This window comes from Zootoca vivipara, chromosome 2, assembly GCF_965207765.1.
Source record: "Zootoca vivipara chromosome 2, rZooViv2.hap1.1, whole genome shotgun sequence".
NCBI lineage: Eukaryota > Metazoa > Chordata > Lepidosauria > Squamata > Lacertidae > Zootoca > Zootoca vivipara.
The window spans coordinates 78068381-78084463 of record NC_142584.1 but is presented as its reverse complement, the minus strand read 5'-3'; the positions used below and the strand labels follow the sequence as shown (position 1 = coordinate 78084463).

At 43.7% G+C, this 16083-nt stretch overlaps 1 protein-coding gene across 1 annotated transcript in view; it reads left to right on the top strand.

Moving 5' to 3' along the window:
• FGD3 (FYVE, RhoGEF and PH domain containing 3) overlaps positions 1-16083 on the top strand; it is a 110032-nt gene that overhangs the window by 1253 nt on the left and 92696 nt on the right. The gene's annotated exons all lie outside the window — the stretch shown is intronic.

Below are 16083 nucleotides of genomic sequence, written 5' to 3'. Positions count from 1 at the left end.
TAAGCCAGATCCATTGTGTGAATAAGTGCTACCTTTTGGCTTTGTCTGTGTTGAATCCGCTGCCTCCTAGCATTTATTTATTTATTTATTTTAAATCATTCTGACTCCGTTCCTCAATAGAAAGGGCTTCCAGAGCAGCTTCCAGGTGAATAAAAAGAAGACAGCCCCTGTTTTCAGATTTACAATTTAAAAGAGAGAGAAAGAGAGGCATAAAAGGAGAAAACAATGAAGAGGGGGAAGGGGAAAGCAAAATCAGGCAGCAGTTGCAGAGTCCTTATAACCAGCTGGGAAGGAAACAGTTCTGGGAGAGGAGGAGCCAAAAGGAGTTGGTCTCTCAACTTATCTGATGGAGATGATCAAATGGTTGCTGGTAGGTGACAGCTGAAGGAGAGCCAAAGGCAGCTGCTAGTGTCTCAATGGAGCCAATGGACTTGGTATTATAAGAGCCTGTGCAGTCTCTCCACAATGTTTATAATATAGTATCTCTACCTTTGTTTTAGCTTAAAAGGCCCCAAATGCTTCCCAAGAGTGAAGATGTTCAGTGTCTAGCATATGGCTCTGGCTTTGTGTGCTTTTAATGTCTAGCCCCTGATTTTTTAATGTTCTGGTTTTTTTGTTGGGAAGATTGTTGTTTTAATGGATTATTTTAATTGGTTAGCCACTCTGAAAGCCTTTTGGATACAGGAAACATAGGAAGTTGTTTTATACCATTGGTCTGTATAGTTCATTGATTCATTCGGTGGTTGGTTTCAGCTGGATCTTTCCCAGCTCTGTGCCTGAGGTTGAAGACTGAAGGCTTAAAGGGTGGGATATAAATATAATAAATGTCCAGTTTGAGGTGGGACAACCAGAATAGTACATATTATAAGACATTAGTAACCAAAGCTAAGCACAGTAAAAGAAACTCTGTATACTTATTCAATGAAAAGTTCACTTTCTTTGTTTTTCTATCACTTCATTAATTGTCTATCATCTGTTTGCTTTCTGGGACAGAGACTTCAATGCTGTGAATAGTTCCAAACATCTTGGGTGCTGCTCCTATTTTCTTTCTTTCCCCTTACATTAAACCAACTTCTTCGTTGAGGGCCAGGATATAAGTTCAAGTTAACAACTGACTGCTGATCTGGCCTGCCAAGATCATTGCGTGGTAGATTTGGCAGACTGGAACAGCTGCTGCGTTCAATTATTGTTCAGTGGGAATGTATACCAAGTGCATATTGCATCTTGAGACATCCCAGGAGTGCTTGAAGCAGGTTCTAAAGATTTCACCAGACCTGTGAGGTTAGGGTTACCTTTAAAGGCTTCGACCTGTTATTCTCTTAGAATTGCTAAGGTAGAAACTGAACCCATTTCCCCTCTTAAGGATGCTTGCTAGTTTCTATGTGCATAAAAGGTTTATGCAAGGCCCCAGATTTGCATGTGCTGTTCCTCCCCTAGTGTGTGTGTACAGTATAGCATATATTTGTTGCCCTTTTAGAAACCTGTTTGAGGTATTGCAGTGAATGTAATGCTATTTTAACTTTTCCTGTTCATAACCACTGGCTTACTGAGGTATCTAGCATATTTTAAAAAGAGCGAAGAAAACTGTTTGAGACGCATTTATAGAACATTTGAAACTGTTCATGCAAACCTCATATTTCCCACAGTTTCTATTTCCGAAATGCATGTTGAAGTTCAGTATCAAGCATATCTCCACCACTTTCGGAAAGAAAAGAGGTGGACAATTCACAGTCATTTGGGCCTGTCCCAGCCTCTCTAAAGGTCTGCACTTGTAATGTAATGTAATGGGCTTTTTTAAGGTTTGAGGACGATGTAGAACAGCTGATGGTTCCCTGTATAAGAACCAATACTGTTGGGACAGCCTTGTATTTTGGGAACAGCCTTACTGTATAGGGGGGGAGGTGAATAAGGGAGGGGGACATGATAGAGATATAAAATTGTGTATCGTGAGGAGAAAGTAGATACTGTAAAGAGAATTCCCCCCTCCTTCTCCCATAATACTAGAACTTAGTCTTATCCAATAAAGGTGAACGTTGGAAGAATCAGGAAATACAAAAGGAAGTACTTCTTCATACACCACATAATAAAACTATGAAATTAACTACTGCAAGATATAGTAAAGGCCACCAACCTTAATGGATTTAAAAGGGTTTTAGACAAATTAATGGAAGGCAAGGCTATCTACAGCCTCTAGCTGTGATGGCTGTGTACTTCCTGCAGTTTGGGTTGGGATGTGCTATGCTTCTGAACACCATTAACTGGGGAGCACAAGTGGGGAAAGTGCTGTTGTGCTCATGCTTATGGGCTTTCCATAATACATCTGGTTGGCCACTGAGAACAAGTTGCTGGACTAGATGGACCCTGGTGGTCTGATCCAGTGGGATTCCTCTTATGTTCTTATACCACTGATGGGCAGGGCCTGAGGCAAAAATGGGCAGAGCAACACATGGAACTTTAGTGTTTGTATAGTAGATTACATCCCAGCTATGCAAAAGTCAAGGGGCTACACACACACAGGGAAGACACACCTCTCCAGCCATCCATTGAAGCAGGACCTGGAGAAAGAGGCCTATAAGTCTGCATTTGGGTCTCAGGTTACCCAATACTGATTTACGGTAGGCTTAGAAAGTAAAACAAAACCAACTTGGATCTGTGTTGCTTTTTTCAGTCATCAACATGGAGCCAACTGGCACTTCATCCCAGGCACGCCAGTGGAGGAGGCTCTCCTGCCTTGCCACTCTCTTGATCATTGCATTTGGGGTTCCATTGTGATTCCATCTGTCTCCCCAGTCTGTTCAACGTATATTTAAGGCCAGTAGGTGAGAGGACAGACATAATGTTTAGTGGCACCTGATACCATATCTAGCCCCCCTTCGTTTTTTCTACAGGTACTGCTACAGGTTAGCTCAGGAGTTTCCAACCTGTTTAGGGCTGAGGGTCACAAATGGATTTTTGAGCAGGTGCTGTGGGCAATATTTCCTTTATTCCCTTTTCTTTGCTTTCCCCTGCATCAGCTCACACCCCACGCCACCAGAAATATGTCTGGTATCTGGGTAAAAGTCAGATTCAGTAGAATTACTCTGATCCATGAAATCCACAAAGAAAGAAGGGCTGAGTACCCATCACTGTTTGGCTCCCATGTGCTCCCACCACTGGTGTCTGAAGCTGAATACACATGACATTTGCCACAATCCATGTGTATCCTGTAGCGTCTTGATAAGTACTTTTGTTTGATGTACAGTGGTACCTCTGGTTACAAACTGAATTCGTTCCAGAGGTCCGTTCTTAAGCTGAAAGCGTTCTTATCCTGAGGTGCGCTTTCGCTAATGGGGCTTCCCGCTGCGTGCGTGCCTCTGATGTGCGATTTCCATTCGCATCCTGAGGCAAAGTTCGCAACCATGAGTAGCTACTTTCGGGTTAGAAGAGTTCGTAACCAGAAGCGTTCGTAACCAAAGGTACCACTGTATTCCTTTAAACCACCTTCTATTCAATGTGTACAGTTCAGACAGCCTTTGTACATGCACGGATAATAGCTTTTTTGAATAGGGTTTTTTTTGGAGGGAGTTGCAGGTAATGGGCTGTGGAAACAACCCTGCCCCCTCTCTGATGTGTACAGCAAGTGCTAATGCACTTGAAATTCATGGTATGTGTGTGTGTGTGTGTATATGTCCCCCACTGTGTTTTGAGCTAATGTGTACATAGTCAGGAAACGTGGGAAAGAGTGTCCCTCTTCCAACTTTGGCATTCAGCTGTCTATATGCTTCTCAAGGGAGAGAAAGGTAGCCACTCTCACCATTTCATGACCAAGGGAGCAGTGAGTGAGCAATGATTTTCATGTGGGGTGGGTGATGATGGCAGAGACTTCATGGGTTCCAGCGGAAGACCTGACCTTAAGGGCACCACTGCACCCGTGGAATAGAAGTTAGCAACTTCTGGATTACCTAGTGTACAGTTGTGTTGGAGGCTGGATGCAGTCGAGATGATTGAAGTTGAAAAGCTTAAACAAGTTCCGACTTACGGTATTTGAATTCTGGTTATGAAGTTTTTGCTTTCTTAGATCATTCAGGGTCACAGCACTGAGGCATTTCTACATTAACTGCGGTGCCTGAATGCTGGTTTTACAGTGGCCAGACAGGCTTTTCTCTATTCCACTTGCTAAAAAGGCTGCAGCCTCTCCTTTACAAGTCAGCTATGTAGACCACCTTTGCAACCTTAAAGTGGGACTTACACTTTAAAGACTTACATCTTTCATGACTGTTTGAGAGGTTTAGTTTGTGCAGAATGTGGTAGCCATCTCCTGACAGGGTTACATACTAGTACCATATTATAATAGCGTTCCAGTTTATACCAGCTCCCCATTGTTTTCTAGGGAATAGCTGCTGATGTTTTTGAACTTCAAAGCCACGGACAACTTGTCCCTGTGTTCTTTAAGAACATATGCAGAACCTATAGGGCGATTGTTTCTTGCTCAACAAACCATTTATAGCATAGTTTAGGCTTCTTCTTTTTTTTTTTTGCTGTCTTTTGTATTGTATTGTATTCAGTTCATTTGTCCATGTAGCAGGCATGCTGCTCCACTTTGGTGTAATTCCTAAAAAGGCAATAAAATACACAATGATAAAATACACTATAGGAAACAGTTGGTTTCCAGGAATCATAATGTAAGCACATTTCAAGTCCCTCTTTTGGTAAAATATAACATCTTGGGATGTTATGAGTAAACCTGCAATGTCTAAAACTCCTGAACAGCATTTCAGAATTATAAATGTGACAATCTTGCAGTGTTACTAACTTTGCTGTTTGGCTTCTTTTGTCTGACAACTCTGTTTTAACATATTTCCCACGACTGTAAAGGGTGGAAACGTTTCTTTTGAAACTGATGAAATGTGAGACTCTGTTTTCAATGGAATGTAGGGATGTACCTTATATCTTAAACTGCAGCTGCACAATATTCCTGGCAAACAAATGCTAACTTTGTATGCATAATAGGAATTCAGTTTTACAGCTATCTTCCATCTTCCATGTATAATGGCTAAAAGAAGTAATAATGTAATCACAAGAACCGCTGCTACAGTAAAGGCCCAGTTCCCATTTACAGTGCACATTTTAAAAGCTAGTTACAAATCTTTGGAAGTAAAGTTTTGTAATATTAATATTAATAGATTAATGAAAATGACATCACCTTAAATAGGTAGCTTGGTTGTTGCAAACTTGATTGGAGCTAGCCCATCTGATAAAGGTCTAGATGACATTAAGCAACTTAAATATAACGGCTCCAATAGTCACGTTACAGCCCTTTATCAACTTGTAAAGCTTATAGAAAATAAGACTGTAGTCTGAACAAGACTGTTTTGTAAATTATTTATAAATGCTGGCACCATTAACTCAGAGCTCAAATGTGAGGTTCATTGATTTCAGCAAAATTTACTTCAGAGTAGCTGATTAGAATCGAGTTCAAAATTGTTCTCTTGCATGCTAAAAGCTGGGGCTGGGATCTAAAGCTAAGCCAGCTTGCCATAACTCAGGGATGGGGAACAGCTTTTGTTAAATTTATATCCCACCCTTCCAGTGCTCGAAATTCCCAAGGCGTCTGGTGTGTTTTGCTACTGGTGCAACTAGGTAGAGATTCCTGGGTGCCAGATTGGCAACTGACAGTTCCATCGAGCCAGCAGACTCACACGCAACAAAAGATGCACTTCTTGGGGTTCTGTGCTGCTATGTGAATCATGGTCCCTTTGCTGGGCATCAACACATCAAGGAAAGTAAGTGCAGGGGGAGTGCAGATATATTTTGAATGTGCTGCAGCTTTTCCACAGGCCAACCAAATGGAACTCACAGACCAAAAGCAGTGAAGAGAAGGTTGAGGGGTGATATGATAGCCATGTTCAAATATATAAAAGGATGTCATATAGAAGAGGGTGAAAGGTTGTTTTCTGCTGCTCCAGAGAAGCGGACACGGAGCAATGGATTCAAGCTACAAGAAAGAAGATTCCACCTAAACATTAGGAAGAACTTCCTGACAGTAAGAGCTGTTCGACAGTGGAATTTGCTGCCAAGGAGTGTGGTGGAGTCTCCTTCTTTGGAGTTCTTTAAGCGGAGGCTTGACAGCCATTTGTCAGGAATGCTTTGATGGTGTTTCCTGCTTGGCAGGGGGTTGGACTGGATGGCCCTTGTGGTCTCTTCCAACTCTATGATTCTAAAAACCTCTGCCATAGTTAATACTATAGTTAACACTGTGGCGTTTGTACAGAGCTCCCAGTCGTTTCATGGACTATTGACCTGTACACCACTGCTTTATTCTTCCGCTGCCACCAACCAGGTTTCTTCTGGTGAAATACTGAGTCTCAGTCAGGTTGTAAAGTCAAAGGCTCTCCATTGAAGAAAATAGGCCAGTTGCATGACACAAAAGTATCTGGACTTTTAAACAAAAAGAACATTTTACATAATTACTGCATGCCTGGACTAAGAAGACGGGTAACTGCATTTACTGTGCTATGTTCAAGCTGCTTTACAGTGGATTGTGCTGCAAACCGCTTGTCACATTAATAATCTTTTAAAAAGTGTTAACACCTAGTTCAGTTTTCTGTCACTTTGTTAATTAAACTGGATTTTTGATCAACAGTCATGGTTAACTACTGAGTTTGTTTTCATTGCATCACATTTAGTTTTAATGTGGAAACTAACATTCCACTCAAGAGATAGCAATTTGTGTACATTGATGCCTATAGTTGCTCACCGCGTTTTCCATTATGAAAGTACTTGCCTATTTTTTAAACGGTTATTTTACCTGATGGGGAAAATGCTTAAAATGCTACACCATGGTCATATAAAGAAGAGATAACTCATTTTCTTCTTCTTCTCCACCCCACACTCTGATTTGTGGTCAGAGTGTTGTTTGAAAATAACATTCTAGTGGGTTTTTGTTTGTTTGTTTGTTTACTTACCGTCCCTTTCCTACCTAAGCAAGACACTGCTGGATATTTGCATTGGCAAATGCAGACCTGAAGCCAAAACTACAACACGTAGCTGCATCTACCCTGTTTCTCAAATTTAAGACATACCCATAAAATAAGCCATAGCAGGATTTTTAAGCATTCAAGGAATATAAGCCATACCCCGAAAATAAGACATAGTGATAGTCGCAGCAGCAATGCCGGCCGTGGCAGGAGGAGGAGGAAAAAAATAAGACACCCCCTGAAAATAAGCCATAGTGTTTTTTTTTGAGGAAAAATAAATATAAGACGGTGTCTTATTTTTGGAGAAACACGGTAGTGGTGACAGGAATTGTATGGCTGTGCCAGGTAGTAGCAGCAGACTGGATGGGTGTCTAACTTGATCTCCACCTGCTACTTTTTTACTGAGAGCTCCTCCCTGCAGTTCCCTTTCTACTAGCCAGAATGATCAGACATGCGTTCACTACCTCAACTGGGGGGAAAGGAACTTAGGAAATTGCAGGAGGAAAATAGCCAAGTAGAGGAAAGGTTAACCTCCCCCTACCCTTTTGGCTGCTGCTTCTCTGCTCTCAAATCACTCTGTGTCAGAGGTTAGCAGTAGAGAAGCACAACAGTGTGCTGCTGTGAGTGTAGGTTAGGGCTGGCTGACATTCACCTCCTTTTAAAATTTCTTTTATTAAAACTTGAAAGAACAAAGAAAAGACAGCATACAGAAATATCAAGCATTTTTTTTAAAAAAATAGAAGAAGATAAGAATTAAAAGAAAATAGATAAAGAAGAAGAAACAGGAGGGCCACATTGCACTGGTCATATGCCACTGGTTGTTGTTGTTTAGTCGTTTAGTCGTGTCCGACTCTTCGTGACCCCATGGACCATAGCACGCCAGGCACTCCTGTCTTGCACTGCCTCCCGCAATTTGGTCAAACTCATGTTCGTAGCTTCGAGAACACTGTCCAACCATCTTGTCCTCTGTCGTCCCCTTCTCCTAGTGCCCTCAATCTTTCCCAACATCAGGGTCTTTTCCAAGGATTCTTCTCTTCTCATGAGGTGGCCAAAGTATTGGAGCCTCAGCTTCACGATCTGTCCTTCCAGGGAGCACTCAGGGCTGATTTCCTTAAGAATGGATAGGTTTGATCTTCTTGCAGTCCATGGGACTCTCAAGAGTCTCCTCCAGCACCATAATTCAAAAGCATCAATTCTTCGGCGATCAGCCTTCTTTATGGTCCAGCTCTCACTTCCATACATCACTACTGGGAAAACCATAGCTTTAACTATACGGACCTTTGTCGGCAAGGTGATGTCTCTGCTTTTTAAGATGCTGTCTAGGTTTGTCATTGCTTTTCTCCCAAGAAGCAGGCGTCTTTTAATTTCGTGACTGCTGTCACCATCTGTAGTGATCAAGGAGCCCAAGAAAGTAAAATCTCTCACTGCCTCCATTTCTTCCCCTTCTATTTGCCAGGAGGTGATGGGACCATTGGCCATGATCTTGGTTTTTTTGATGTTGAGCTTCAGACCATATTTCGCGCTCTCCTCTTTCACCCTCATTAAAAGGTTCTTTAATTCCTCCTCGCTTTCTGCCATCAAGGTTGTGTCATCTGCATATCTGAGGTTGTTGATATTTCTTCCGACAATCTTAATTCCGGCTTGGGATTCATCTAGTCCAGCCTTTCGCATGATGAATTCTGCATATAAGTTAAATAAGCAGGGAGACAATATACAACCTTGTCGTACTCCTTTCCCAATTTTGAACCAATCAGTTGTTCCATATCCAGTTCTAACTGTAGCTTCTTGTCCCACATAGAGATTTCTCAGGAGACAGATGAGGTGATCAGGCACTCCCATTTCTTTAAGAACTTGCCATAGTTTGCTGTGGTCGACACAGTCAAAGGCTTTTGCATAGTCAATGAAGCAGAAGTAGACGTTTTTCTGGAACTCTCTAGCTTTCTCCATAATCCAGCGCATGTTTGCTATTTGGTCTCTGGTTCCTCTGCCCTTTCGAAATCCAGCTTGCACTTCTGAGAGTTCTCGGTCCACATACTGCCTAAGCCTGCCTTGTAGAATTTTAAGCATAACCTTGCTAGCGTGTGAAATGAGCGCAATTGTGCGGTAGTTATGCCACTGGTGGGTTTGGTTAAATATTTGCGCACACTCTCAGATGAACCACATACACAAGCCAAAGCATGCACACACGCATTGGAAAAGAAATAAGAATGGCTTCCCTAGGCTCCCTCAGGTCTCATCCAGACTTGCCCTTGCCCTGCCGCTTTCCCCCGAGGAAACCTGATCTTTACCACTGAACTGGAGCAAACGTCAATCAGGTTTTCTCCAGATTGACATTTGTTTCCTGGGGAAGCAGCATTGAACAAGTGGGAAACTGCTCAGGCCCATGCTTTCTAGGCATGGGACAAGCACAAGTGTGAATGAGCCCTTAGATGAGAATGGCATGCTTTGTTAAATTTGTGGCACTGCATTTTACACAGTGTATAAATGTATTACTGGGGCATGGCAAGACGCGCCCTCCCCCCTTGAGATGTTTGGAAAAGGGGGATAGAGGGAATATACTTTTAGTAAAAGTTATATATATATATTTTAAACGCTAAATATTTCCCTCTCAAAATTAGGAAGTGCAGGCTAAAGCCTAGTGAAATGGATCATACTGCCTTTAGCATTCAGGTTTGTTTCAAAAAGCATTAGAAACACAAATGCATATACTGTACAGGATAGCCTTCCTGCCTATGACAACTCAGGCAGATGCTGCTGAATTCTATTAGCTTCTGTCAGAGAGCACAGACTCCACGTGATGCCAAACAATGGTTTTTTTGTCATTCTCACAAGCATTGAAATAATCAGGGATATCTCCACTGGTTTTTCCTATAGGCCTTTTTTTGATTGGGCATTGTGAATTTGTGAAATGTTCACAGTGCAATCCTACGTATGCCTGCTCAGAAGTAATTTCCATTGAGTTCAATGGGTTTTAAAAAGAATAAAATCTCATGTAAGTAGGTACTGGATAATAGCCTCTGTATGGGTTTGATGTAATAGTCTCAATTACACCAGTTCAGAATTATAAATAAGCTTGCATTCTGTGTGACTTGGTGCCTATATACACACCATTTTTTCTATGGTATCTGTCAAGTTGTCATATGGCACCATTGTGCACATAAAGAAATGGCAGGTTCAGGTCAGAAAAAGGAAGTACTGGTACTATTTCACACAGCACACAATATATTGTGATGAGCCCTGACCTGGATAGCTTTAAAAGGAAATTGGGTAAGTTCATGGAGAATAAGGTAGAATCAGTATTCTGCCTCCAGTGTTGAAGGAGGTACGCTTCTGAATTGCAGTTGTTGAGAATCAGCAAGGAAGGCTGTTGCACTCATATCCCACTTGTGGTCTTCTCATAGGCATCTGGCTGGCCATTGTGAGAGCAGAATTCTTGACCAGATTACTTCAGCAGGACTCCTTTTGCATTCCTTAAATACAGTCGTACCTCAGAAGTTGAACGGAATCCGTTCCAGAAGTCCATTCGACTTCCAAAACGTTCAGAAACCAAGGCACGGCTTCTGATTGGCTGCAGGAAGCTCTTGCAGCCAATTGGAAGCTGAGTAAGCCATGTCGGACGTCTGGGTTCCAAAGAACGTTCGCAAACCGGAACACTTGCAGCGTCCAGGAGCCAAAATGTTCAATTCACAAGGCATTCAACTTTCGAGGTACGACTGTATGCTCAATTAATATTTAGAGATGATATTTTATTTCATCGATATTTGTCACATCTCAGTTCACCAGTGCTTCTGCTACCTTCTCACAAATGTGCATATCCACTCTGAGAGATGTCCTTGCTTAAAGTTTTTGAATCAGTTAGCTGTCATATAATAGTCAAAAATTGTCTGGAAGAGACAATTGCCTTCAGAATTTAGCCCATCAGTTGCCTGCAGAACTGCTCCACATTATTTGTACTAATCAAAAGGAAAATCTTTGGACAAAATATGAGCACTAAAACAGTGATTGTAAGCTCTCAAATCGCTGAGGGGAACCTCATGCAGTCATTAGACAATAGCTATTCTATGGAAGATCGTAGTGCCACGCTGTGGAATGTAGACAACAATTCATTCCTTACTTTTGGACAAAAGATAAACAAGAGTTGGTTTATTGTGAAAAGTAGACTGGAGGTATGATAGGACAAAAGCTAGCAGAATTTTATTTGTAGAATAATTTTGAGTGGTCTAATATATAGGCAAATCCCTGTTTGCACGGGGGTTGCGTGCTGGGTCAATAGTTGGCATAAACACCTTCTGCCCACCCCCACCCCCAGTTCTGCCCCTGTTCTGTCCCCTTCTGGGGCTGAGAACAATGTGCATTTTGGCAATTGTGCGTCAGTTGGGTGCACGCAAAATGGTTGCCACCTGTATACACTTCCCTGGAAGTGAGCAGTGTTGAGCTCAATAGGAATGACTTCTGAGTACAGTGCATAAATACTTTCATACATAGCTTTATTTGCATGCTGCCTTTCCATAGTTCAGACTGTGCTCAAACTGGCTTACATGAAAAAATACATAATTGCAAACATAATAGAGCACTCAGAAGTAAACAGCCAATAGCCTATCTACACATTAAATAAAGATACAAAAATAATATCAAGAACAGCAACAGCCCCATCCAACACAAACCTCTAAACAATGCCGTATTACAATACAGTGGATTACACTGTGAGTTAAGAGTTCTGCATGTAAGGAATGAATGGAAAAACATTCTGCTCTGCTTCAGATCTTTTCCGGGTAGGAAAAAGCATTTCATTTGATTACACAGTCTTCAAGGAATTAGAAGAGTAACCTAAAGTTGGCTAAAGCTACTCTATTGTAGTAACATATTATTAAATATTTTAGGGCCTCATGATTTTTCTTTAATGTGAACATGAATAACTTGATACTTTCAGGCCATATTTTATTTTCTTTTAAAACACTTTATTGGACTGTGATGTATTGGATATTCCTTTGATAGCTTCCGTTTAGATGCATGACTGTTCAGTTACAGAAAAAAGCATTTTTATGCCTGACTGAGGCATGAATGAATAAAGTGCTTGTGATTCTGCTGTCTCAGAGCCTTTCATACATATTGCAAAGCTGAATCATAAATGGTTTATAGTGACCTCTGGGGTGTGATGCAACTGCAGTTTGATGGCAGCATTTGAATCTTTATTTGCTGAATGGATGGTGTCTGTCTGATGCAGAAGAAAAGCAGCCTAAAGATTAAAAACTATTAAGCTAGCCGTCTGAACAAGCGGTTGTATCTTGAAATTTTCAACAGCAAATTGTATTATTATTATTTTTGGTACAAGTATAAATATTCTAAAACACCCCCCACTTCATGTTAAGAGCATTAAGGCACTTACATTCATTCATGGGCTCAAAAGGATGAACACTGTAACGTAAGGCACTCTGGCAGTAAACACCTGTTCTGCTGTCTTACAACTCATTTACAATGGTTTTTCATCACCAATCCTCTTCCTCTGCAGATTGGAAGCTGGGATCAGTGGCACATCTCAGACTAAATGTTGATTCACACACTTGCATGCTAACCTTCTTAGGTCTAACAGCTGGCTTTTTTGTACAGAGGCAAAGCATCTTGAACCAGAAAGTAAATCAGCAAAGTAATTCTCAGTCATTGTAAAAAATGTCAGACCTGCTGCTGAGCTCTGCTCTGCTTGTAAATCTTAAAAGATCTAATTAATTACTTTGAAAGAGGGCCAACCTGTTGCAAAGTCCAGGGTGCCCACACACAAATACAGGGTTTGCATCCTCCTTTATGTTTTGGATGTTTGGGTGCCATGTCATGATGATATAAGCACAATCCTCAGAATCTATCTGCTGCCTATTCTGCAGAAAAAATATTATATATCTACCGTGTTTCCCCCTTTTTAATACGTAGTCATAAAGTAAGACATGGCAGGGTTTTTAAGCATTTGAGAACTATAAGACATACCCCGAAAATAAGCCATACTTCCGCGCCGCGCGGAGCAAGACCACCGAGCACCCCAGCCAGCTAGCGGGACCCAGCACACCGGCCGCGACAGGAGGAAGCCTGCCGGGTCGGGTCGGTGCCCGGAAGCGGCGGCGGCTGCTGCAGCACTGATAAAGCGTGCAGCAGTGCCGCACGGAGCACCAAGGGCACAAGCAGCAGGAGGAAAGAGAGAGAAGCTCGTTGCTTGCGGCCGGAATGGGGGAGCAGCCCGTTAATGGGAACAGCTGCTGCTGCTGCTCCGGCAGTTCACTGGGCGAAGACGGGGGAATTCCAGCACCGAGGCTGAGACCGGGAAAACGTGCGGAGGGATGGTAGCATGCGCGCGTGCGTGCGTGGCTGCTGGCGAGGCCAGTGCGCGCCAAGGTGGGAAGCCGCGGCGAGGGCTGCCGAAGCGGGAGGAGGAGGAGACGGCGACCACAGCAGCAGCAGCAGCGCAGAGAAACAGGGAAGCTCCGTTTCCCTCTGGCGTTTGCGTCTGGGAAGGCTCCTCGCTGCCAGTTCCCCACTCCCTGGTGAAGTTTTCCGAGACGGAAAGCCAAGCCGAAAGCTCCTCGTTCTCCCTATGCGTGGAGCATGCCGAGCGCTACGCAGCGCCGTTCGGGCCAGGCGGAGTGCCTGAGCCAGCAGCCTCCGCCTGGCCCGGCCAAGGAGGTCTGCCTCCCCGCCGCCCGGAACTGGCGGCTGCAGTGCCGAGCGCTTGGAGCGCCCTGTCGGGCTGGGCGGAGCGCCTGAGCCAGTGGCCTCCGGCTGGCCCGGCCGAGAAGGCCTGCCTCCCTGCTGCCCGGAACTGGCGGCTGCAGCACCGAGCGCACCAAGCGCTCCGCAGCGCCGAGCGCTTGGAGCGCCCTGTCGGGCCGGGCGGAACGCCTGAGCCAGCAGCCTCCGCCTGGCCCGGCCAAGGAGGTCTGCCTCCCCGCCGCCCGGAACTGGCGGCTGCAGTGCCGAGTGCTTGGAGCGCCCTGTCGGGCTGGGCGGAGCGCCTGAGCCAGCGGCCTCCGCCTGGCCCAGTCGAGGAGGCCTGCCTCCCCGCCGCCCGGAACTGGCGGCTGCAGCGCCAAGCGCACCAAGCGCTCCACAGCGCCGAGCGCTTGGAGCGCCCTGTCGGGCCGGGCGGAACGCCTGAGCCAGCGGCCTCCGTCTGGTCCGGTCAAGGAGGTCTGCCTCCCCGCCGCCCGGAACTGGCGGCTGCAGCTTGGAGCGTTGGAAAAGACTCCTGGATGAAGGCAGAAGAGAAGCTGGGGGTTTGTGAGTTGACCCCAGGGCAGAAGAATCGTGGGCAGTGTGGAGGGATGCAGAATGAAGTCGGGCAAAATTAAGACACCCCACCGAAAATAAGACACCCCGTGTTTTTTTGAGGGAAAAAAGTTATAAGACGGTGTCTTAAAAAAGGGGAAACACGGTATGTCAATATATCTATATATCTCACACACAGCCATTAAGACTGCACAAAATATCCCCCAAATAACCCTGTTCCCATGCCTCTCCCATGCCTCTCCATATCTACCTACCTACAGAATTTTATTTGTACGCTGCCTTTCCACAGTTCTAACCATGCTCAAGGCAGCTTACAACATGAAAAATATATATAACTACAACATAAAAGTAGTCATGAACAATAAACAAAACATTTTAAAAATACACAACTAAACTTGATTCTAGTTCTGCTTTTTTGACTACTGACTGCAGTTGCAGTTTATTATTTATTTATTGTGTTAATAATAATAATAATAATAATAATAATAATAATAATAATAATTGTTGTTTAGTTGTTTTATCGTGTCCGACTCTTCGTGACCCCATGGACCAGAGCATGCCAGGCACTCCTGTCTTCCACTGCCTCCTGCAGCTTGGTCAAACTCATGTTCGTAGCTTCAAGAACACTGTCCAACCATCTCGTCCTCTGTCATCCCCTTCTCCTAGTGCCCTCAATCTTTCCCAACAACAGGGTCTTTTCCAGGGCGTCATCTCTTCTCATGAGGTGGCCAAAGTATTGGAGCCTCAGCTTCAGGATCTGTCCTTCCAGTGAGCACTCGGGGCTGATTTATTTAAGAATGGATAGGTTTGATCTTCTTGCAGTCCATGGGACTCTCAAGAGTTTCCTCCTCCAGCACCATAATTCAAAAGCATCAATTCTTCGGCGATCAGCCTTCTTTATGGTCCAGCTCTCACTTCCATACATCACTACTTGGAAAACCATAGCTTTAATCCTAGTTACATGTGAAAGAAGGCTAGCCAGTCCTGGCTAGTTGGCCTTTGTGAAAAAAATGAGCTGTGAAGTCATCTTCCTAACACTGATGTTCCTGCAGCTTATCTGGACAAGGCAGGGGTGGTAGTGTGAAGGCACGCTGGCAGAGTCAATCTAGTGCTTTCAACTTCCCCAAAGAGTGTCCCGATCAAAGAAAGTCTTAAGTGGTAAACCTCACCAGACTATAGGGGTTCATCACTATTACTATTCTTGAATTTTTCTGCATGCTGTAAGGACTACAGAAATGTACTGACCATCGCAGCAGAATTTGGGATCAGAAGGTGGAGCCTGTGAAATGAAGGCACTGTCTGAAGATCCCTGGCAAGTTGATGATTGTAGTTGGTTTGCAAACCATGGTTTGTGTTAATTGTGGTTGCATAGTATATCTGCATTGTTAGCCAGTGGCAACATACTGTAACACACAGCTGTGGTCAACACTGACCATAGCTGCTGCTTCAGCTTTAGAGAAGATTCCGAAGGTGTAGTAAAATCATAGTTCAATTTGGCAAGCTAAGCTTTCCTTCTAAGGGGCGTGTATCTGGAGAAGTCAATTAGGAGATCTGCTTGTATTCTAGCATGCAGAGAGGGTACAAATGTAGAGGGCTTTTTCACTTATGTCTTGCTTGTGGGCTTCCCATAGGCATTCAGAGGAAAACTCTTATGTTTCAGTTCTGCAAATTGGCTTGTGACAAATTTCTCTACTATTGAAAAGTAATTGATGGCTTAGATTAAGGTTTCCCATGGAGCATTAACAATCAAGCCATGTTTTAGTCTTACTTTCAGGCTGCTATGGAAACCATTTGATTCTTGTTTCGAATAGAAGTACCCTAAGCACAGTTTTTAAAACCAGAGCTTCTACTTGTTATG